Source organism: Seriola aureovittata, chromosome 15 (genome assembly GCF_021018895.1).
Source record: "Seriola aureovittata isolate HTS-2021-v1 ecotype China chromosome 15, ASM2101889v1, whole genome shotgun sequence".
Classification (NCBI taxonomy): Eukaryota; Metazoa; Chordata; class Actinopteri; order Carangiformes; family Carangidae; genus Seriola; species Seriola aureovittata.
The window spans coordinates 11,044,632-11,068,276 of record NC_079378.1 but is presented as its reverse complement, the minus strand read 5'-3'; the positions used below and the strand labels follow the sequence as shown (position 1 = coordinate 11,068,276).

General features: G+C 39.7%; 1 long non-coding RNA gene across 3 annotated transcripts in view; it reads left to right on the top strand.

The window, feature by feature from the left end:
- LOC130182128 (uncharacterized) overlaps positions 1–23,645 on the top strand; it is a 156,267-nt gene that overhangs the window by 32,754 nt on the left and 99,868 nt on the right. For 2 of the 3 annotated variants that reach the window (XR_008829679.1, XR_008829681.1), the window contains exons 2-4: positions 4,462–4,515; positions 6,232–6,357; positions 7,059–8,924. This is a non-coding gene — a long non-coding RNA (uncharacterized LOC130182128). Of the gene's footprint in view, positions 1–4,461; positions 4,516–6,231; positions 6,358–7,058; positions 8,925–23,645 lie in introns of those variants that run through there. The other variant, XR_008829680.1, reaches the window with a different exon arrangement.

The window sequence follows — 23,645 nt, the reverse complement described above, 5'->3', positions numbered from 1 at the left end:
TGGTGGGAGTTTTCGTGTGTTAGTGGACCAAGGTGACTGAAGCCAGCATTGATGGCCTATGTAGATTACATATTCAATAAAACAGCAATCTGTAGATGAATCTGAAAAAAATGCTAGATGGACGTCTGCTTGCAGTGTGCACATCCACGTATTACTTAATGCGTTGAGCAGTTATCCTTGTCCCATTGAATTCCATATATACACAAAATGACAGGAGTTGTCTTTCTACAAGAGGAAAAACTGAAGCACAAGGTAAAGCAAGTTGTGTTTAATAACTTTTTACATGTCTGCGGCCTTCCTTCAGATCCACCTCTTCTGACACAAATTCTTGAGTCTTGAATACTTTGTATTCTTGAGTGCTTTTGACATTTCAAACAGAACTCAAACATCAAAACATACAGAGATGAGAGGAGCAGCTTGTGAATGTGATTCACTTTTTCACGACTTGAAAAACACTTGCAGTGACACTTGAAAATGGCAGTTTATGTTTATGGCTGGTGCATATGCGCTCATGTACATCTGTGTGCCGTGTGCTATTTTCTGTGTATGTGCGTCTGTGAGAGTGTATGTTCTCGCGTGTCTCTGGGAAAGTGAAGGCCCCTTCCTCACAGTTGGCCTATAACATGCTGGCAGGCTTACTTATGGCTCTGAGCGTCCCCAAGGCTTCCATCTAATTGGTTCTCTACAGGGAACGTTGATGCTCCCATGAATCCCATATTGCCATCGCTTACCATATCCAACTATGCCAGTTAACTTTAATCACACACACAAGCTGTACTAGACACCTAGTGTATCCATAAAAGCAAACACACTGCACATGCTTTTGCACTCAAGGAAAAACGCTGCTGAACGCCGATCGACATTATCGTTGACAAGTTAGGCTTCAGTTGTTTGTTTTTTTTTTGATCGATATTTGAATCATGTCTCTGCTCTGCCTATTCAAGTGATCTCTCCGTCCTAAAAACAACTTCTTCTGCAAGAGGATCTTTGATTATACAGGCACCGTTCGGTTGCACAACAGCTGAGAGAGACACGGAAAGAACAGCACTGTGATACATGCAGACAGTGGAGGGAAAAGCTAAATTAAATTAAAAAAAAAAAAAAGATAAAAAGATAAATTAAAATAAAAACATAAAACTTTCAATTGACTTTTGTCGCTTTTACTTTGATAAGCCTATACCCGTGTGTAGTTAAATCTCCACAAATGGACATGAAAACTTTTTAATGCATTTAGTGTCTGTGGGTCTAAATAATAGCTAATTTAACTAATGCCATTCACAGCTGTTTGTAGAATCAATTTATTTTCAATCAGTTAAAATAGCTGTATCCGTCAGGTATGTGCATTGCATCTGCAGTCTCTAATTCTACTGCTTCAATCTTCTGACACGGCACCAGGATTTCCAGGTAACCGACCTTCTCTGCTTTCTGTACACACCTCTGTGCTGTTCCACACAGATTGAGGTTTTTATTTTAGAATGACAGCAGCAGACCCAGCTGTCTAAAACAGCATTTTTCCAAGTCCATGACCGTACACTGTAGGTCATTTGTCCTTATATCTTCTGATCCATACCCATAGAAGTGTCTCCTGAAATAATACCCTTACGGCGGCAGGTGTACCCGACCGTCGCGGCCATGGTTACAATGATAAACACACAGTTAAGGTCGTGGACTGTCATGATTAAAAGAAATGACAAAAGGCTTTGGGTTACAAACTCGAAAATGAATGGCAGTCTCCTGTCAAAGACCTTTCCCTTTCCTGACTTCCTCCTTCGCTCCTGTCAGTTCTCAATTAATGTGTCAGTCATGTGGCCACAGTAATGCTTTTCACATAGTATTTAAGGCAAAAAGCAAAAGTAAATGTTCCAGAATATGACTAATAGAATTCTAACTATTTGACAAGTTAAAAATACATAGATAAAATTGGACTACCCTCCCGTCTCATTAAATTGCTGCTTTTAAGGGCTAATGATAAGATGTGATATGATTGTTCTGTGCAATGAAAAATCCAACATTAAGACACGTAATTATGTAAAACATTATCTGAAAAACATGAATGTCATGTGACAGGTTTAAAACGTGTCACATTTTCAAATGTAAATTCAGGAGAGCATATGGCGAGCAACGTCATAACTATAATCTTCCTTTAACTGCGTGACCCATTTCTCCGCAGTACCCCCCAAAAAAAAACAATTTTCTAGGAATTATGCCGTATGAGAATAAATCAGGCAGCCTCTGCAACCACTGTGCAGGTCTGACAGGTGGATATATGTAGGCAGAGGTACAGAACTGAGGCGCAGCAGATGGTGAGACATTCATATGGGGACTTAAGACATTGATACCGTCAAAATTAAAACCAAGGAATCTGTGGTGGCATAAAAGAGCACCTTGTAAATGAATTCTCAAGGAACTCTCAAAGAGTGAGTTGCATGTTTTTAAAACTGCATAATCCAGGACCTTAATGCCACTATACAAATACTAACTCATGCTTAACTTTTCCCAACTAAACTGCTGTAACTGTCGTGCGCTCTTTGTAAAACAGAAACGCCTCTTCTCCGTCTGTGTGTGCTGACGTGAGCTAAACTGTCTTTCTTTGTTACGTCAGCTGACCTGTTGTTCGTGCTTCAGAACAAGATCCATGAGCATAGACAATATGGTTGGATTTTTTTAACAAGCACAATGATATTAGAAGGTCCGGATCAAATTCTTAGTTGTTGGAAACTGGCAATGAAGAATAATGTGTGGTTGCTATAGCTAGATCTGTCTCTCTGTGTGCGGTGTGCTGCCGAACCTGTAGGCGGGCCTGCAGATGGAAGAATGAGGGATTGATCGCGTTTCCACCCTTCTCCTTTCCAACACTGATTAAGCCGGAGTTTGTATGCGTCTCCTCCACTTGTAAAACAAATAAATTATAGTTGATTCGAATCAGACTAGTGTGATTGAACAAAGGCCAGAACACATGGAGAGCGTGGGCAGGCGATCGATCCCCAGCAGTGCCAACATGCTAATGTGAAATGTGATTAAGGCCGACAGACTAACAGGGCTGCTGACCTTAAAACCAAGGATGTGTCCTTCAGCTCAGACTCAAGCCACAGCTGTTGCCTATAGAGCCAGAAAAATGGGCCGGCGCAGCTTAGTACATTAGTCCTTTTGAGGAGCTGCTAACATTTTTCAGGATTCTCAAGGTTAGCCATCTTAACATGTAACTGCAGCCAAACAAACAACCAGAAACCACCACAAAATATACAACAGAATTTATGAATTTAAGATTTTCAGCCAGGTGGACACAAAGGGAAGGTCTGTAGTAGTTTTTTTTTTTTTTTTTTTTTTTTTTAAATATAAGTAACATCTAAAACTTACAGGTCACTAATGGCTTCATTTAAAAAAAAGAGGCTAAATAATTCTGTAAAACAGCTTTTATAAAGCGGATTGGGTCTCTAGAGAGTTGTTACAGCAGCAGGATGGTGAATGTGGGTTTGACTCATTTTAAACGGTACCCATTTTTCATGGTAATAAAAGAACAAGTCACCCAGTGTAAGAATGTGACTCATTAATGTTTTAGTGACAACACAGGAGCTCTGTGTCAGAGACTAATACATTGATTAATTCATTGTTGGTCTCGATTGTCTTCATGGGAACTCTTGGCTGTAAATTAAATATTTATAATATTTCCCACCTTATCCTTTAAAATAATATAAATATTGCTAAATACTTTTTTTGGTTATATACTGTATGTACATTTTTCTATATCGCTGAATATAGGGTTTCAGTACACTCACAAAAGCGCTGGGTTGTTCGTGTAAACATATTGTTGGGTTGATGATGCTGGTTCATACATCTGGGTTGTTTGAGGTACTATGAACACACTGTTGGGTTGCGCATGCTGGTCGTTCATTAATTTTCCTGCTCGGCCATTGTCGAACTGTCTGGATCCATCCTGTGTACAGGGATTCACAAGACAAACAGTGGGCAGGATTTTACAGTAGATTAATATTAAGTGACAGCAAAACTGTTAATTGTTGCCTTCTCAAATTTAATATTGTTTGTGAAATTAAACAGGGACAGTTACATTACCGTTCAGAGTTGCCCGCTAAAAATGCAGTAGTATGGTAAAAAGAAAGAAAATGACAATAGGATTGTAACATGTAACATGGATGTAACATGATAAAACGTCTACTCGGCTGTTTAATTGGTGGCCAACACAAATGTTTTGATAAAACAAAAGACACTAAACTGAAAACCAAAGAATGGGTTATTTGATTCTCAGGCAGGGGAACAAACAGGAACCCACATATACTGTAAGCACACATTTGTCAGTAAGAACTAAGGCACCATCTTCAGGTTGCTGCTGAGTGTGCGTGAAGCCAGTGGCTGCTGGGTGTCAGTCACGATGCAGCTGTGTTGTGTTGACAGTTTTCCCCTCTAAATTTTTTGTGTTGTTTTGTCTCCTCTTTTGTATCATAGACACCAAGGAGAAACGTTACAGAGAGGAAATCAAGGAAGAGACGGTGTGTATCGGTGAGTTTCTAACTTTTTCTACATGACTACAACCTCAGCTAACCGGGTTAACTTTAGTTCTTTTCTCGACTTCTTCATTGTTCACTTAAGATTCATGTCCAAATGAAAATGATCTTCTTTTGAAATTTGCTTAATCACTCAAAAGTGGTGCACAAACTAGTAGGGTTATACTGTAGTAGTACTAATAGTTACTAATAGTTTACTGTGTAAGTGTTGCTAGCTGATCACATCAGCTGTTTCTGGAAGTCAGCTGATCGATAATCAGATATAATGATTAGTGTAACCTCATGGTGAATGTGCTGACAAACTGAGTGCTGTTTTGGACTGAGAAAGCTTGCTTTAAGGCAGTCATCAAACATTCTTAATTCTACCTTTAAACAATCCTCTTATTTTACTGCCTTATTATTCACAGAAATGTTGTCCACAGCCTCATGAAGTGGGTGGTAACTGATTAAAGTGTATAATTATCTACAAATATAAAATAAATTGCAGTGGTTGTTGGTATTGTATATTGATTAGCTGACAGGAAATGACAAGCACACTGCTAGAAAAAGAGGAGAAAAGAGAACTGAAATAAAATATGAAGGAGATCAGAGTTAAGGTAAGAGTGAGAAATAATACACCCATGGATGAAATACAATAAGGATTATTAATAAGACCACCAACCATTTTAGATACATTTTGAAATTATTTTTTGTGCATTTGCTTTCAATCACAAAACAATATTCCAGCCTTTAATGGCATGAAATGTCATCACTTTTTACAGTGTAATACACATTTTCATCCAACTAAAGGATATAACTAGGGGTTGTTCTCATTACCATAAAATGTCTCCCTGTTTCCTTCACTCGCATCCTATCCTCCGTCTCAGTCCCTCTCACAAAAGGAGAGATGCAACATCCTTTTCTCCCAGCTGTCGTCTGAAGCATGTCAGTTTCTGGTGATGGCAGCGGAGTTGCATAACAACAACAACAACAACAACAACAATAACAGCTTTTCTGTGCCTTGGAGTTTGTAATTGCACAGATAAAATGACACACTGTCCAAACAATAAGTATGTCCAGCGCAGCATCGGACAGCAGCAGCACATTCATTAAAAACTGGTATTTTGTATTTATATTGTGAACAGATCTGTCAAAGTTTGAAAAGTTACTGCTGAGACACTGAAAACTAATAAGACAAAAAAGCATTATTTAAATTAATTTGCATCTGCATCTATGGATGGTCCATTTGTAAAATGAATACAATTATCCAAGTTATGATGAGAACGTCTCCTAATTTGTAGAATTGATTTAGCAGTGTATATGTTTTAATGAGAGTGGAAATATGTAAATATCTCAAGTCGAAATATTCTTCCTACCTGACGCACAGTGATTTCCAACCTGATAGAAACCGTTGTTTACTCAAAATATTTTTACAGCTGAAAGACAACAGACTCTTCCTCTCCCTGACTGTAAGATTATTCATGATGTAGGTTAAAATTGGGAAAATAACCAACTGAGACTGGTGTTGAGCGTGGAGCCCCCGATGAGGGGAAAAAACGCACCATTAACAAAATTTGACTGAATACTTTCTGAATGCACCGTATGTCTAACCGCTCGACCTGTCAGACATCTCTCAGTATTCTTTCCTAACAGGTGCTGCAAGCACATATAATTAATTCAAACACTGTTATTCTAGTTACATTTGTTTTCCAATGTTTTCTGAATTGATCAGATATCTCAGGACTTCCAGCAGCTTCATCCCCAGGGAGCGGAAAAACATTTTGAAAACTGGGCGTACGGGCTTACGTATGCTCAGCGGGACGGAAACTGCATTTAGTGCTGGAGAACATGACAGCAGGTAAACTTCAGCATATTTTATAGTAATATGTTATAATCTATAGATAGATTAAATTAGATTTGGAATATAATCATTTGGATATTTTCCAAATTAGACTGTATTTCAGACTTTTCTAACACAATATCAGTTGGTAAATATAACCTTGCTGTTCGCCTTAGCTTAGCTTCTCAGCACAGCTTATAGCTGAAGTTGGACTGTCGTTGACCTACCTGGAGTATTTGAGACATTTTTGGATTCACAATATCCAGTATTTACTCCATTATCCTCGTTGTTATAGTTTATGTCTCCATTACTTCCATCTGCCTCTCTGCGTTTCTCTCCTTCCTCTGTCTACCTCCATCTCTGTTACAGTGCCAAACTTTATGTCCTTCAAACAGCCGATGTAAAGTCGGCAAACAAATTCAGTCCTCATGAATTTTAAAATCCTGGCACATGGGTGTTCAAAGCTTCAATGTCTCTCTGGCTTGTCTCACTCAGCATCAAATATGTTACTTTTTAAATTATAAACAGAATTTAGTCCATTGTAAGATGTTACGACACTTCCTGTCATTATAATAGGCTACACAATCAATACACTTATAGGCACCAATTAACACCAGGGCAGAGAAGTCAGAAATAATGCTTCAGAAGTATCAATTGTCACATATTGCATACTATTTAAATGTTAATGCAGCACTATGTATTATGCTCTAATTGTGTAGTTCCCAAAGCTGAGAGAACTCTGAAGGTTCTGCAAACTCTGCTTCCCGCATTCATCGACAAGAGAGGAGGAAAAGGCTTCAGACCCACCACTGAGGAGTCCCGCAGGTCACAAGCCTGTAAGTTTTGCTTTAGTTTTTCGATTTCAATGAGGGTGGGCATTGGTACTGCTTGATAACAATGAAGGTAATTTAGGGCCAGAATGTTTGAAAAAAAAAAAACAAACTGAATGTAAACCCATGAATGATAAAATTCACCTGTAAGTGTAAATCCAAACCTCCAAATGAGAAAACCAAACAGTAAATCAGACAAAAAAAATTGTGAATGAGAAAACAACTGCATGAAAAGGCAAACAAAAAAAAAACTTTAAAAAAAAAAGAAAAAAGAAGCATTTTCTGGTATCTTCTGTTTCTGCACGTTTGTGCCTTGTGGTTGAGATGACCACATGCCAGGTCTTTACCATTATTTCAGGCCACGCCATGGAAACATGATGCTGCACTGAACAAATGAACAACCCAGCATCCAGCACTTGGTTTTGTGCCGGGTGTATGGTGTGACTAAAGGGCAATCGACAGTGGACACATTTTGAAGTACATGTCAGTCAACCATCTGAAGGAACTGATGCACTTCTGTCTTATCAAATGTTGCGACCCGCACTCACTCTAAGATAAAGACGAGTGACACGCATCACTATGTGCCTCTGCAACGTGCACTCAGTCTATTTTTCTTTCCTCTGATGCACTCGGTGAAGCCACAGGCGGCTCAAATTACCTGCTGTCTATATGCTGAGAAACTATTAACTGTATCTACAATGACTGATAAAAGGCCACAGTCAATATGAGCTATCCACTTCCGCCACGGGCACGTACAATAGAGCTACAGCGAATTAGCGAGAGCTAATAATGGTTTAAATTACTTAAATCTACAGTGCTCTTAAAGTGATATGACAAAAAAAAAAAAAAACAAAAAAAACATGGTATATGTTCAAATAACACTCAGTGGCAGTAAATCGTAGTTACAAGTTGAAAAAGATGTTTGTATTACTTCATCTCTGCTGCAGGGATCCTGTTGATGTTTTAAAAGAACTTTTGTAAGTAGAGATAAACATAGGGTCACAGTTATGAGCATAATGTGTGAGTACCTGTGTACCACAGTATCAGACAGTATCTGAAAAGGCAGCTGCAACACTTTCAGTTCAGTGTGCAGGTCGCATTAACCCTCTCACTAACACTCCTTATTCATGCTTTGAATACAACCACTGAGTTGTGTTTTAGTTATTGTATATTTTTCTATAAATGATGCGTAAGCACCTTGAACAAAATTGCCAGTATGAAGAGGTCAGCTCAACAGAATTCTGCCCAGTTCCGTTCTGACAGTATGTGTTTGGTTTTGAACCGCGCTCGACACATTAGTACAGATGGGAAATAGAAGCCCCCTCCATTTTATCATGTCGAGAAAAAGCCACTGTGGATTGGAAATAGATTGATTCGGTCCACACATGATTAGACGTTCTCCCATATAACCTTCACCCCAGGGCTGGCTTTGATGAAGAACAATGCAGAAGAGAGAAATTGGACTGGCTGTGTTGTATTTGTCAGTGGCAAGTCTCTTTAACATGCGGACCTGTCAGCAGATGGCCTTCTTATCATTTAATAGGAAAGGTTGAACCATCTGATTACTCCTACTCCTCATTTACCCTGGATCCATACAACTGAGCGAAGTGAAAATCTAGTCGGTGAAGGTTTGGGCAGGAATGGCACGTGCGAAGCGTCACAGCTCTTCAGAAATACACCACTAAGTTTTCTTTCTCAGGATTTTTTTTTTTTTTTTTTTTAAATCTCATATTCAGTCTTAAAATCTTTATTCGTGTTTCAGTAAAAGACCTTATGTCACATTGCGTCGTGTTACGTCACTTTTCTTTAATGTTCCTTCAGAGGGTTAGGGTTAGGGCCTTACAGCTGCCACTAAAAATAACAGACATACATAAATAAAAAAAAAAAAAATAGACCTAGAGACAGGAGAATAATCAACTTGAAAATCCATAAACACAATAAAGAAGCTGTAATGTTCAGTTTTTTTTTAATCGAACTGTTTCGGAGATGCGTTGATTTTGGGAGCTAGAGTTTGTGGTGCTGTTGAAGTCTATTGCGTTATATGGAGAGGGGGTTTTTATTTATTTCGTTCATCCCTTTATATCAATGAGGGTAAGCTAAATAACAGGAACTGCTCTCTGTGTAGTGCAGCACAGCTCAACAGCACCACACACTACATCCTCCAAAGCGATCGCACGGTTAATTCAACACCTTTTTTCAGTTTTCAATAAAACACTGGACATTATCATCTTCATGAAGGGTGGGACTTATTTCAGGACTGTTGTATTGAACTGTATTAGGTTTAGCGCTAGGTTGTTCTGATAAACTGAAAACTGAGTGTATTCTGTCTGCCATTATTTATTATTTTTTCAGTTGCTGATAATTTCTCTTCTGCACAAATTTCCCTGCACGCTGCGTTTTGTATCGTTTTTTGTTTGTTTGTTTGTTTGTTTTATCATCAGTATGAAGCAGGAAAAAAAAAAAACCCAATAACAATCATCTTTGCAGAATATCAATGCATTGTGTAAGTGCTTCATTTCTCTGCTGATTTGTTGCTCGAGGCCATAACACTGGCACTGTGTTTTCTAAAGCTGCTACAGGTTATGCATAATTGCGGAGCAGTTGGGTAAACAAGTGAAGCAAAATGTGATAAATCTCATAAATCCTGTCCCGTGTTCACCCACCGGATCCTCAATCTCTCACTTACACTTGGACAGAATACCAATGTGTAACATCCAGTCACGGAAGAGCTTATATGTGATAACCCAAAGTGTAAGCGGCTCCAGTCACGATAAATTACCTGATAACGGAAGCAGTGTACCTTGGGAGTCAAAAATCAATCTGCAGATGACTTTATTTCAACATGTGGTGACTGAGGAGTTGTATCGAGGCATGTGTCATCCGTGCAAGGTGCAGCATATGAGCAGCATGTTACAGCATTAGCGGGTGCATTAGTTAACCCAGCTTCGATTGAAGCTTCCTTGAGAGAAAAGACTGTTGCGTCGAACGCACACAGGAGCTTCTCCTTTTGACGAGGAAGTGCACAGAACTTTTACCTTCGAGATTTGAACTGCATGTACCTGCCAGAGAGACGGAGGAGTGGGGGAGGGAGGCCTTTTGATTAACGAGAAAAAAAAAAAAAAAAGCTTCAAGTACCGTCAGTGGAACTGAATCAGGGGAGATGGAGAAACAATAAAGCACAAACGTCAAAGCCTTGAACAAATTTCTGGTTGTTTGTATTTCTTCAGCCAATCATAATGCGTGCTGATACCGAACGCTAGGGGGTTGATGGGTGTTTTGGAGATGTGTGTTTCAGGTTTGTGTCTGATTACTTTTTGGCCTCATGTGGGATATAGCGCCATGACGGAGAGAGGCGGGTGTCAAGTGGAGAAAAAATTTCAAGTGTTTATTGTTCGTCAAGCAATCATAATCAGTGTTCGGAGCGTCGTTGGTGTCCTGTGTGGATATTTGAGACTGTTTGATTTTGTGTAGCCGCGTGAGACCCGAGCTGAATCCGAATGTGCACCCTCTGCACTTGTGGACTGGGCCCCTTGCAGACTTTATGGGTTATGGGACGTGCGAGGATCACACATCACGTCAAGTCTGAAGGGATGAAACGTGCTATGGTAAAAGATGTCAGATGTCAGTCACCCTCTGAAACCTTGTCTCGCATACAGCGTATGTGTCCAGCTCTGGTCACATATTCGTGCGATATGGTGACCCGGCATTCCCTTTACATTATGTAACAACTGTTCTGCTGACGTGCCCGCTTGTCCATATCTATATGACTTTGAGTACATCAGCTGCACAGCAAGGCCTCTGGTTATTAATGAGCTGCTCTGCTTCACATGGCCATAATGTGATTTAAGCAATAAACACACTGGTCACAAACACTGTTCAAGTGTAATCGTGCTTGCATAAGGATTAGTGTGCGACATAAACATTAACATAGTCTGTTGAGTTTGCATATGAAATACTGGTACAATAACTAAAAATGCAGTCCATGTTTTACTTCTCAATAAACTTGTGCTGTTTCTGAAACAGTGTTTATCTGCAGTTATCTTTTGAAAGTATGAGTCATCATTTTATCTCATGATCACTGCAAAAGCTGTGTGACCTCCATCGGCTGCAGGTTTAACCCAAACAGCGGCCCCTTCTTCTATGCAGCACTTTTAATTACTGATATCCATAAATCTCAATCTCAAATCTAAATCTCTTCTTTGGTTGTCAGAATATACACAACCTGTGTCCGGCGTCTCGGAAATCTCATTGACTGAGAATACTGTGTTTTATGCCTGCAATGATGGCAGCTTTGACGTCAACAGCGGGACCTCAACAGGCACTCCAGACTTCACAGGCACATGACTGTTAAGTACGTGAGTCTGCAAGTGAGAAAAAGTATGAACATTCGGTTTTAGCCAGAAGTTGGAACTGATCAAATAGTGAGAGCCTACTTGAAAGTCTTCTTCAAAGAACTCAATGTTGTTGAAAAATCAGCTTCTACATTTACGTGCGTCTTGCATTAAGACCACGAGTGCGCGACTGCTTTTTACTGACGTGGAGTAAAACTGTCAGAATGGATTGTTCATCAACGCCACGAGGAGAGTTAAATTTGACAGTCTTCCTCCAAACATCTGTTACATGAGATTAAACCGGCACCCTCGTGCACTGACATCGGGAAGGAGAGTGACATATCCATTCAGGAGAAGAACATTAGCATAGTGGTTGTTGCAACGGATCACAGCGTTCTCAGGCACTGATGAATTGCCTGGTGTCCCACTCTCTAGTCCTCTCCCTCCCAGAAGGGCCAGTTTCTCAGAGGCTTAGCCCTCTCGCTCGCCGCCTGCCTCAAACGTACTTTTATTTTGCTTCAAAAAAGCTTTTGTCAAACTTTAATTTGTATGGAAAATAGACGTTCTGTGTCCCAAGATAAAGTTTGTATTTTGCAGAAAAGTTAGGCGAGGCAGAGAAATAAACAATTTCAAAAGTAAACTGACCATGTAAAGAAGAGACTGTATTTTTGGTCTTGTTGGCCATTGAGCGAAATTAAAGCGTGGTAGTTGAATACGAATTTAGGAGCATAGCTGTGTGTAGGGAGGGATCATGGAATACTTTCTCTAGGGGCTTGTGCAAGCTTTAATGTATCTGCAGTACCAAGGACATCACCTGCAAATGCAAATTCAGTGCCCCCCCCACACTAATCTCAACTGACCTCCTCTCCAAATCCACTTTAAGAGGAATTTGGTGAAGAGGAACAAACTTACAACTTTGTCCGTGCACAGGAATAAGCTAAGCCGTCTTCTTCTTCTTTTTCTTCTTTTTTTTTATGTGTGTGAATGGGCCTTGATATGACTATATCTGAAAGACTTTCAAATTCTCTTACTGTTTTCTCTTTGTCTCTCATCACACTCTCTCTCATACACACACGCTGACATCCTCAGAAGGATATCAGCTCAGATCACCTTGACACAGTTTTACGCCTCAGAAGAAATTCAGAAGACCACAGATAAACTACTTAAATGCACAAAGGGAGGACTTGTACATGTTTTTTTTTAAAATGTGAAACTTTCCCAAATCGTCTAAGTCCACTTGGCAAAAAGTATCAGCAAGTGTACTGCTCACTTGAGATAACAGAATGATGTATTCATTATATCAGCATGCCCTTGGGTGAGATAATATAGAAATAGAAGTGAATGCCTTTTCTTTTCTGGCTCATCGTACTGTGTGCTGTGAGCTTTGCAGACAGCTATCCCAAAAATACCGGAGGGATGACACAGGAGAGAGCACACACACACACACGCACACACACACACACACTCAGGCATGCATATTCACACATGCGCTGGAAACCTACACTCGCATTCAACATTTGCCGGGCTTGGCGTGTAAATAATCATTTCTTGTTTTTATCTCTGGAGCGCCTTTCTCGTTTGGGGAGAGCTACCTCGGTCTCGCGGTGAGCAGCTGAGCCAGAAGTCTGGTGTCTTGAGCGCTGAGGCAGAACAATGATATGACACGAGGAGCCACCTTGTCACCTGAAACAGGGACACACAGAGAGACAGCTGCCACCAGACACTGGAGCCAGTGTACCGGCGAGGCCCCGCTGAGACAGGAGCAGGGTCCTCCCAGACATGCACATATGCATGTGATTCCCAACACACTTGCATATGCTCGCACACGGCACACTATGATGTATGCAGTCAGTCAAACAGACAGATTTAAGCACACAAGGAAGTGAAGGAGGCATTACTAATGTAGGAAGAAACAGCAGCATGAATGGAGAGATTATAGAGAGCTGTGGGATTGGAGCATTGAAGCGACCACTGCAAGGGAAGAAAAGGAAAGTCAAATGGTCCGATTGCGTAATTTTACTGGATGCAATTTATGGACTGAGAATGACAAAAAGACACAACCGACCTTTTCTGATTTTGGTTCATTTGTTCAGACAAAGTCTTTTCTATGCTAATGCAGTATATCACCAGAACCAACAGAAGGCAGGGCAGTGACGCTGGAGGCTGTCATCGTAATTCACATTTGTCGAATAGGGCACAGAACACTTTACATGCCGCAGAAGCCATAGGCTGCTTATGGAAGCTGTTGTAAAGCTTGAACTGTTGAGTAGGTAATTAGTGGAAAAGCCTGAAACACAACTGTCCTTGAAAGTTAGTAAAATGCTCTACTTTTCACAGGAAAGGGGGAAAAAAAACCCCAAAACATTTCTGTTAATCAACCTGACTCGCTGGTCACCCATTAGTAACACGGTTGGCAGTTCAATGTCTGGCTCTTTCTGTCCACGTTGAAGTGTTCTTGAGCAAATGTCTTTTCTTAAAAAAAAAAAAAAGTACTTTAACTTAACTTATTTCTAAACTCAGTGTCACCATTTAACATTGAAACACACAGCTATTGATGATCTTAAATATCAGTTGTGGCTGGCCAGGTGTCAGCACGCTAACAACTGGCTCACTCACGGCGGTACTCGCTCTGTCTCCCGCATGACGCCTGTCTGTAGCGGGCTCCTGAAGGTCTCCCAAGAACAGATGTTTTGATGCAAGAGTAAAGCGTTAGTCTTTGCTTTGCAAACTGTCGTGGGCATTGGACTGCTTCTCCCATATCTTCGATGATGGATAAGATTGTCTAGCACACTTTCAGCTGTTGACACCGCGGAGTCAACCGAGGCAGACAGCTTATTTATATGAAATGATCGAATTTCAGATGCACCCAAGATAAAAAATAATAACATTTTTTTAACCATCTACTGTCAGATAACAGCCAGATAAGTAGTTATTATAGGGTGAACTGTTTGCTATATGATAGAGCAAACGCACAGACAGTGAAACAAGCTGCACTGAAGCTAAAAGCAATCAATTAAAAGGCAATTAGTTTTGAGCTCAGAGGGAATACAAAGTCGCTCGGTTTCCTCCTTTTCATCAAAGTCTTGTGATGGCTTATTAGCATCAAACAATTCATTCAAAGTAAACTTGATTTGAAAGTGCACGTCAGTGAAAACAAGGGCAAAGTTAGACAAGACAAAATGAGCTGAGCTGACAGAGAGAGAGAGAGAGAGAGAGCAATAGCAGAGAGAATTTAATAAAGGTCAGCAAAGCACAGCGTAAGAAGGCGGAACACTCCCTACGTGCAGTTTTATGCGAATTAATGTGAATCTTCTTCGGCTTCCTGCTTGAAGGACAAAAGTTGTCCAGTACTACCCCCCATGTATTCTCATTAGCAGCTGGAGCAAGGAGAAGTTGTAAAACCCTCTCTTCATTACAATGAAAAAGAGCCGATTTAAATCAAGATGACATTTTTCAGAGCATGATCCAGCTCAAGTTTGTGTAAAGCATAGAGCACACGTGTGCTTTAAAATGAGATTCTTCCCTGTGGGAACAAACCTTAAGGAGAACTAATCGGTCCATGTGCAGCAGTATATTGCCTGAAATGGAATTGACAGACTGACTTCAGCAGCCGTGTACACTTTATCAGCATGAGGCCGATGATTAGAAAGCTTGTCCCACTGGATCAATATGCTCAGGCGCCATATAATTAGCTTGGCCCTTACCATTTTCATCTAAAGGACCTACAGCAGTAATTATTGCCAGTGATGGCATGCTTTAAGATGCAGTTATAGATGTAGGCATGTGTTCTTGTCACAATATCTATTTAATGATGACCGCAGACACATGGCAAACATTATATTAAAACCCTGACGCCTGCTGCGATGAGTAGATGAACAGGTTGGAATACACTGATGATGTTGACCTTTGCAGCGTGACCTCCTGTCACGGATGAACCCGCAGATGTAATTGGCCCTGCGTGGCTGCAGTCGATGAGGAGTCAACCCACTGAGGAGGATGAGGAGGATGCATGTTATAAATACAATATTACAATTACAAACCTTGGTACGCTAGCCCAAATTATTCTTGGTGAACAGAAATATCTTTGTGTGATAATTGTTCCTTCCATTCTGCAATCCATCCATTCAAATTCCTACTGACAATGTTTTCATTTGGCCCCAAAAAAAAAAAAAAAATCTCTTACAGTGTTCAATTTAAAATGATTTTGTCAAGCAAAGTCAATTTGTGCTATGGTAATGGCTTGGCCCCTTGCTACTTGCCTATTCTTCATGAAGGCGGTGACTGGCTACGGGCCATTGCTAAGCTTGTAGCTCAATTTCACAGGCCAGGCCGGGGGGAACATTATGTGCCAGCTAATAAAGACTCTAGGTGCTGCAGCAGAATCAATAAATTTGGACAAATGGCTGCATTTGGATATGCATTACTGTGGGACAGTGTGACCTCAATCAGGTTTTACAGATGTAATGATGAATTTGTAGACTTATCATAATAGATTTTCTGATATAAGCTGATATCAACAGTCGTCAACTGCATTTTGCTAATATGGGAGATTTGCACAGCAGATTTCGATTCTTTACGGGGAAAGTTTAATTTGTGGGCTGAGTCACTGCACTATTAGAGTTTCAGGCCTCTTGCCTGTCAAGCTATCTGTTGAGCAAAAAGTAGGACCGGGGGTGGAAAAAGGCAGAAATTAGAAGTTGGGAGAGTTTACAGTGACTTTGAGTAGGAGGTGATACATACTTTTACATGCACAGCACCAGTTTCATTCAGTTTTCAACATGTCATCTCAGTTTTAATGAGAATTTTCTGGCTGCTGCTTTTTAGGATTAATATATCCAGGGTTTTCTTTCTGGAGCAATTTATATGCCATTAATGTAACACATAATGGTAAAGAAATAGGTTGCCTACTGGATGTATAAATGAATAAACTAAAAAAAAAAAAAGGACATCTGAAACAGATAAATAAATCTTACATTGTTGATTGTGGAGATCCACAAAATTTACCTGATTTTACATCATATTTATTAATTTTTTTGTGACAAAGGAGAGGTTTAATTAATAAGAGACTTGTTCATCCTGTTACAAATCTTAACATTCCAGCATTTCATCTTTTCTGTGCCGTCATATATTTATCTGAAAATGCAAACAGAAATGACGTGTTCGTCGTGTTCATACAGGCGCACACTCAGCCTGTTACAGTACTCAGTCTCACAGCCTGTACACACATACTTGGACCATTTACCTTACATGACACTGATCTCAACAGTAGCTCTCCTTGTGGTTTAATACAGTGTAAAATAATGTTGAAATAAGAAAAATGAATGAAGAAAAATAAATTAAGGAGTCATTATTGTTAAGAATTATGTTCTTGACAAGATAGAGAGCAGAACTTAAAATATAATATATCTCCCTGCTCACTGTGTGTTTATTTTGTTTTGTCAGGTATCCGGTCTTTTAGTGTGAAATTTTAATTAATGCTCATTAGTGTCACTTTCTTATTGTAGTCTAACCCCAAAGGGACCTACACTGGATAGATAAACAGTAAAATGTGTGAACTCATGATTTTTTTTAATCATTTTCTTTATCTCCTAACAAAAGTATGATGACAGGAAGAGGTCATTTTTGGTGGCCTTCTCTAAACAAACTGGAGCTGGCCCGACAGTACTCAATCAAAGTTGTGTTTACTTAAGTGCTGAAATAAAAGTATGACTCGAACAGATTCCACAGATCTTTTCTCTCTGTCTTGGAGGTAACTCATTTTATCTTCCATTATTTGGTCTGCTCTTTTGACCTCCAACACTGAAGCAATTATTGGTTCTTTATGGAAGATATTCTTTGCTGAGGGCCACAACTGCCCAATAACTTTTAATCAAAAAAGAAACAACACCATATTATTACTTTCTCTCAGAGTTTAGTTGACTTTCATCCAATTAATCTCAACATACTGCAGAGCAGCCACAGAAGTTCAGTCAAAATTGCTGCATTTGTTTTTTAAGTGAGTTGACAATTTATATTTGATTTAATAATTGGACTATATGGTCTGTAGCTTTAAATGTCAGAATAGTGTGGAAGTGAAACATTGTTGTTTGTGTTTTGAAACTTAATTGTAATGTTTGGTGTGACGCAGGTGGATTGTGGGAATACCACCCTAGGAGAAGTGTGCACCAAGTTTGGGTTAATTGGACTATGTGTCGACATTTGTAGGTGTGGGTACCGGGACAGACCCTGTGAAGCTGAGTTTTCACAGGTTCGTCTAATATTTATTTGTCTGCATTAGTCTCCAACACTGCTGTCTCACTAGTCTTTCTCAGTTTGTTAAGCATCGACCTACATTTGATTGATTGATTCTGCTTCTTACACAACACATATGGATGCTATCTAGTCCTTACGGTGCTACATTATATTTTGAACGTGACCCACATACATATGTGGTTTGGCACATTTTTCCCCCCTGACTTCAAAGCAGAACTTCAGATGAAAAACTCCTTAATTTCTTGCCTGACTGAGGCATCACTGGACAGCTAGAAAGGTGAAACAGGGGCTAGCCTCTCCACAAAAAATCTTGGCAAGTTATTGCTCCTCAGATAGGAAGAGCTCTCCCCAGTACATTGTAGAGTTCAGCATTGATTCTGGGATGGGTGTATTTTTGGGTGATTTCAAAAGTTATATCTGCTTAAGGTGCATTACTCAGTGTGATAACATCACTTCGGTGAGTTCGATTAAGTTTGTTCCAGAGCTGATATTTGAGAAGATGACATCTCACAGTTATGATCAAGAATGGTACAACTCCAGTACTTTTCAGAGTGGCATGAGTCTCATTTGCTGTATCTGTGTAATAGCAGGGGGTGTGATTAACACTCTCTATCCCTAATGCTGGTTTTACACCAAACATATTTTCAAGCAATTTCACTGTCAAAGACCAAATAAAATCATGAAAGTTTAGCTAATGTTGTGGCGCGTTCACATCAGCTCGATTCGTTTTGACATTCCGATAAAATCAAACGTGTTTAACATTATCTTAAGATTTTTGTCTTGTCTCATGCAAAGAGTGATGTTCAATGATGTGAACACTGTCACTAACCCTGACTTCTTTAGCACCAAATACACATTTAAAATGTAATTTGCATTAATTTACATATTCAAATGATGTTGCTTACAACAGGAGAACTGTAGGGCCAAAAGTAATATCTTCTAACTTCTAGTTGCTAGTTTACCATCAGACTATTAGTTACATTTGATAACAGTACCTAGGATATAGGCTACTCTATGCAAGAAGTATGAAAATCATCATATCCATTCTACGTGGGACATTTCACACTTTTCACAGCCAATTAGCATTGGCTCAGAATTGCCCAACCCACAGTGTTTGGTCTCATTCGACAGGGCAGACGCCTGTCTTCAAGATACAGTGATTGACAAAGGCAGTAAACAATGGCAGCACTTTCTCTGACTCAAAGAATCGTGTCTTCGGTTTTTCGCTCGGGTACGCTCGCTGTCTTCACCTGCTTGAGTGAAATCTAAACGGAACTTTGCAGGGAGAAGTTAATTTTGTGGCCAGTCAGCTGAAAAAAAAAAACCAAACAAGCATGCCCGCTTACAGGCATGAGAGAGAACAGATAAAACGTGGAGGAGGGTGTTGCGAATAAAGTCACTCAACAGCTTGCAATGGACTTCACAGGACAATATTCATAACTCGGAATACTTTGATTTTTGTGATATTAGGACCCAAGGAAAAGGTACTTGGACGCAAAGAAAATTATTTCAAAATAAAGCAGGAAATCCTAAATACAAATTCCAAATCATGACAACTATAGTGTTGATTTAATAAGTTTATATAATAGTAATGATAATCATGCAGAATTTCAAAGAGCATAAAAGTTTTGAAAAAACTTTTTCTTCCTGAAAATATTCTCAAGGAGCATGAGGGGAAATAATCTCAAAGGAATACGGTAAATACTGGAAGTCTTTACAAAATCTTTGAGTGAGACTAATAACCTGATCTGAATGTACTGCAGGTAATACACTGACTATGCATGACTACCTCATACAACCCCACATCAAATAACCTATTTTATCCCTTTAAAATATAAAAATTTAAAGTACTCTTAAGGTAGTAAAATGTCCGTCATGCATTTTGGTGTTAAGCGGCATTTTAGTATTTTACAGTAGTTTGTTGACATTGAGATAATTAAAACCACTTCATGTACTGCTTGGTATGCACCATGCTTGTAATTTAGAAGTTGATCAGATGTCTTGTGTGTATAATTCTGATATGCAAATGACTAACTACACCTGTCAAATAAATGCAGTAAAAAGAACAACATTTCGCTGTGAAATGAAGTAAAAGTATAAAGTAGCACAAATGTAAATAACAACAAGTACCCTACATCAAAATTGTACTGAAGTACAGTACTCGAACAAATTTAGTTATACTTTCCAGCTTTGTTGAACAAAATGTGAGTTTGACGTGAGAGACTCAGTGTTAGCTCCTTTTTTATCAGTCATGCGGCTTTACTCATGCAGGTTGTTTTGCAATACACTGACAAGCAACTTGTTTTGTTGTTTATGTCTGAGAGCTTGTTGGCAACTTTTCTGTGCATGGATGAATGCAAAATGAGTGCTCGAGAGGTCAAGTGCAGTGATCTGCTTCTGTTCACATAACTAGAGTTACAGCACGTAACATTTAGACATTTATGTTGTTATACAAATAATTGTTTGCAGGGGCTCAGCCACCCAACTGGCATTTGACGGGATCCATAATCAGAACTTTTTGATAAAAGGTCAAATAAACAGTCTTGGACAAATAGATGGTGGTAATATTTGCGTGCCCAAAAGAATACCTTTCAAAAATGTGTCTTTTTGTAGTTCTTGATGTGGAAACAAAAGTTTTGAAAGGACTGTACATATTAAAGTCGATTGGTTTGAGGACGACTGGTCCTGAATATCATTACAAATGTGTGTGTGCTAAAGTTGAATATCAATGTGCTGCTGTTCATTTTAGCATATCCTTGAACAAACTGGATCACACCCAGTGTATGTACTCTATAAGTCAGAATACTTTGAATAAGATTTAAAAAATGATTTAAAAATCATCTGCTCTTGCAAAGCACTTTTATTCACAGTGAAAGAATATTCATATATAACCAAGTCAATTTAAACAGCTCTGAGAGAAAATTTCCACTTCATAGGAAAACAAATCAGAATTTATGAGACATTAAAACCATTAAAAATGCTTCTGCAAAATTAACACACTCAAAATATTCCAGAAGATGAGCTTGCTGTCTTGTTACATGCTGTGACTTTGCATCTCTCTCTCTCTTGCTCGCTCCCTCTCTCTCTCTCTCTCTTTCTCTCTCTCTCTCCCCTCAATGCATGAATGAGCAGATGAATAAGCTCCATGCCTAATTTACAGATGATTTCTCCCATTAATCTGCAGTCTGCAGATGTTGTTAATTTATTTTACTCCTCTAACCTCCTGTTGTCGCAGCTGTTGGAGGTTGGAAAGGGGACCTTTGTGTGTGTGTGTATTTGTGTGTGTGTGTGCTTGTGTGTGTATACGGCGCATATGTAGGGTCTATATGAGCATATGTAGGTGTTTGCTTGTGCACATGCGTGTGCGCTTGCTGCGTGTGGAAGCGCATGTTTTGTGTGTACGTGGATGCTGTGCCAACGTAGTGTGGTGTTAGGGCAAGGGAACAGGTGGAGCACGAAGTGAGACATGCACAGCAAGCAAAGCCAGTTACATCTCTTTGAACTGCTGCCACCACAGGACGTGACCAGACTCCATCTCTGCCAAATTCTACACATCCTCACAACTGTGTGAGAAATTGTTTGTGTGCGCCCTAGTGTGGGGAGAGGTCGTGAGACTTTGACACTAGTCACACTCACGTCGCACATCTGATGGTCTGCAACTGGACTTCCACTTAAATCCAAGGTCATATGACCTCACTCGTACTTTAACCCTTTGACTTGAAATGACTTGACGTCTTCCCTAAATCCAAAGATAAAAAATTATTCTATTAAAAAGTTATGCCTCCATTTGTTCCTCGCTCCTGAGGCTGGACAGGTGAGAGGCGTCATGCTACAGGAGTAGTTTAGGAAGTTTCATTTTTTTGTCCGAGGTGTGATAGACATGTGCATTGTATGTTTGTGTCTCTTTTCTCCCCATCTTGTTAAGTCTCATTGTTCTTCTATAATTGTACTTTCATTTAGTGTAAATAATATCTCTAAAACCATTATTATTTATACATTATACATCATTATCAAGTGAACATATGCACAGGCTGACTCTGACTGCGTGTATGTGCGTTTCCATGTGTGTGCATGCTGTAGTCTGTGTAACACTCTTTTAATGAGCTCATATGATTAGATGGAGAGAGGAAGAACCACACTGCAATGATCTCATTCACTTAATTCAGTTTCATTTTTTAGATTCTCTGATCACTCTCTTTACAGCCCTGAAATGAAAAGCTCTTGTGGAGAAGCACTTCAAAGAACCTTTCAGAGGACATTCATTCTACAGTGGTAGTCATTTCGAATGAGCTGATGGCAAACACCAGTATTGTAAACTCAGTGATTCTTTTTAGATAATTTAATCACCGCTTGAAATACTTAATATTAGGGCTGAACGTTATGCAAAAAAAACCCAAAAAACAACGACGACGAACAATTTGTCACGATGTTTTCACTTGTTTTCTATAAGAAAGTTGACACAATTATTGAAGTAACTGATGGAATATTTAGATCGTGTGTCTTCTATTACATCACAGGAAGTGAAGTGTTCCATGGCAATGACGGTGATTCATCACAAATAGAGTATGGGAATGTGATGCCTAATGTACTGAGGCGGCAGTGGCACAGGAAGTAGAGCAGGTCTTTCACAAATCTGAAGGTCGGTGGTTCAATCCCCGGCTCCTCCAGGCCGAGTGTTGAAATGTCCTTGGGCAAGATACTGAACCCTTGTCCTCAGTCCCTCAGTCTATGGGTGTGATGTACGAATGTGTGAGTGAATGTGTGAAGTATTGCAAAGCGCTTTGAGTGGTCAACAAGTGCAGTCCATTTCCCATTGCATACACACCGAGGTCAAACCTGCTCATCACTGTGGTTGTTGTCAAAAATGTCAAAAAGACATTGTGACACTCATTCGTCTTCCAAAACAAACTGGGAGAACCTGCTGCATTAGTAGTGGCATTTTAAAAACATAAAGCTCACACACTCGCATACACAAACCTCACACATGCGCAGTCACACAATCCCCTCTCTAAGCCTTCCCGACCTCCAAACTGAAAGGTTAAGAGCTAATCATATTGATAACTCATTGGCGCTATTGATCCTGCTCAGGAGTTAATTGGGTATTTCTCATTCAAGTTCACACTAATTAACTGAATTAGAAGCATTAGAAGCCTAAGCAGTGGCTGAGTCGGTGCTTGTTATTACAGTCTCACTAAATGCCTCTGGTGAAAGCCTCCTCATTACCTCCACAAAACATCCACAGAAAGTCTTCCAAGGTGTGAGGGAAGGGCACCGATGGGTCAAGTCTCTTTTTATCATCACAATCAACACTGGTCCGTTTGTAATCAAAAGGCGCAGCGTGGGCTCAGCCAAAGTGTGTCAAGACATCCTCTAAGTGTGCACTAATTAGAAACAATGACTGACACAAGCAGAACAGCTTGAGGCTTCATCTCCCAGCGAGCGAGAAGAAAGAAAGGGATACGTTGATAACTATCCTACTTTTGCTGTAGCTATATTTCTATATGTGCAGTGTTTATTTTGTCCATGGCTTTACTGACCTTCCACCCTGTCCTCTCGCCGTGCTGTCAGTGGCCAAATTAGCATGAAAAGCTTGCAGATCACCCGCAGGACAGCGGTACCCTCAGGATCACTTTCATTCCTGCAATAAAATAACACAAAGTAATAAAAAAAAACACATGTAGTGTTTTGTTTTGTTTTGTCTGTTTATGCCGCTTTTCATAGATGCTCTATATTTCATAAATCTCTGTATGAAATATAAACATTAGGACTCTTCATCTGAGTGAACACTTTATTTTTCACTTTGTTATTGAGTTCTTAACATACATAGATTGGATGAGGCAGGGAAGATTACTATTTTTACTACTGAGTCAGGAGAGGAATTTCGTTCACGCTT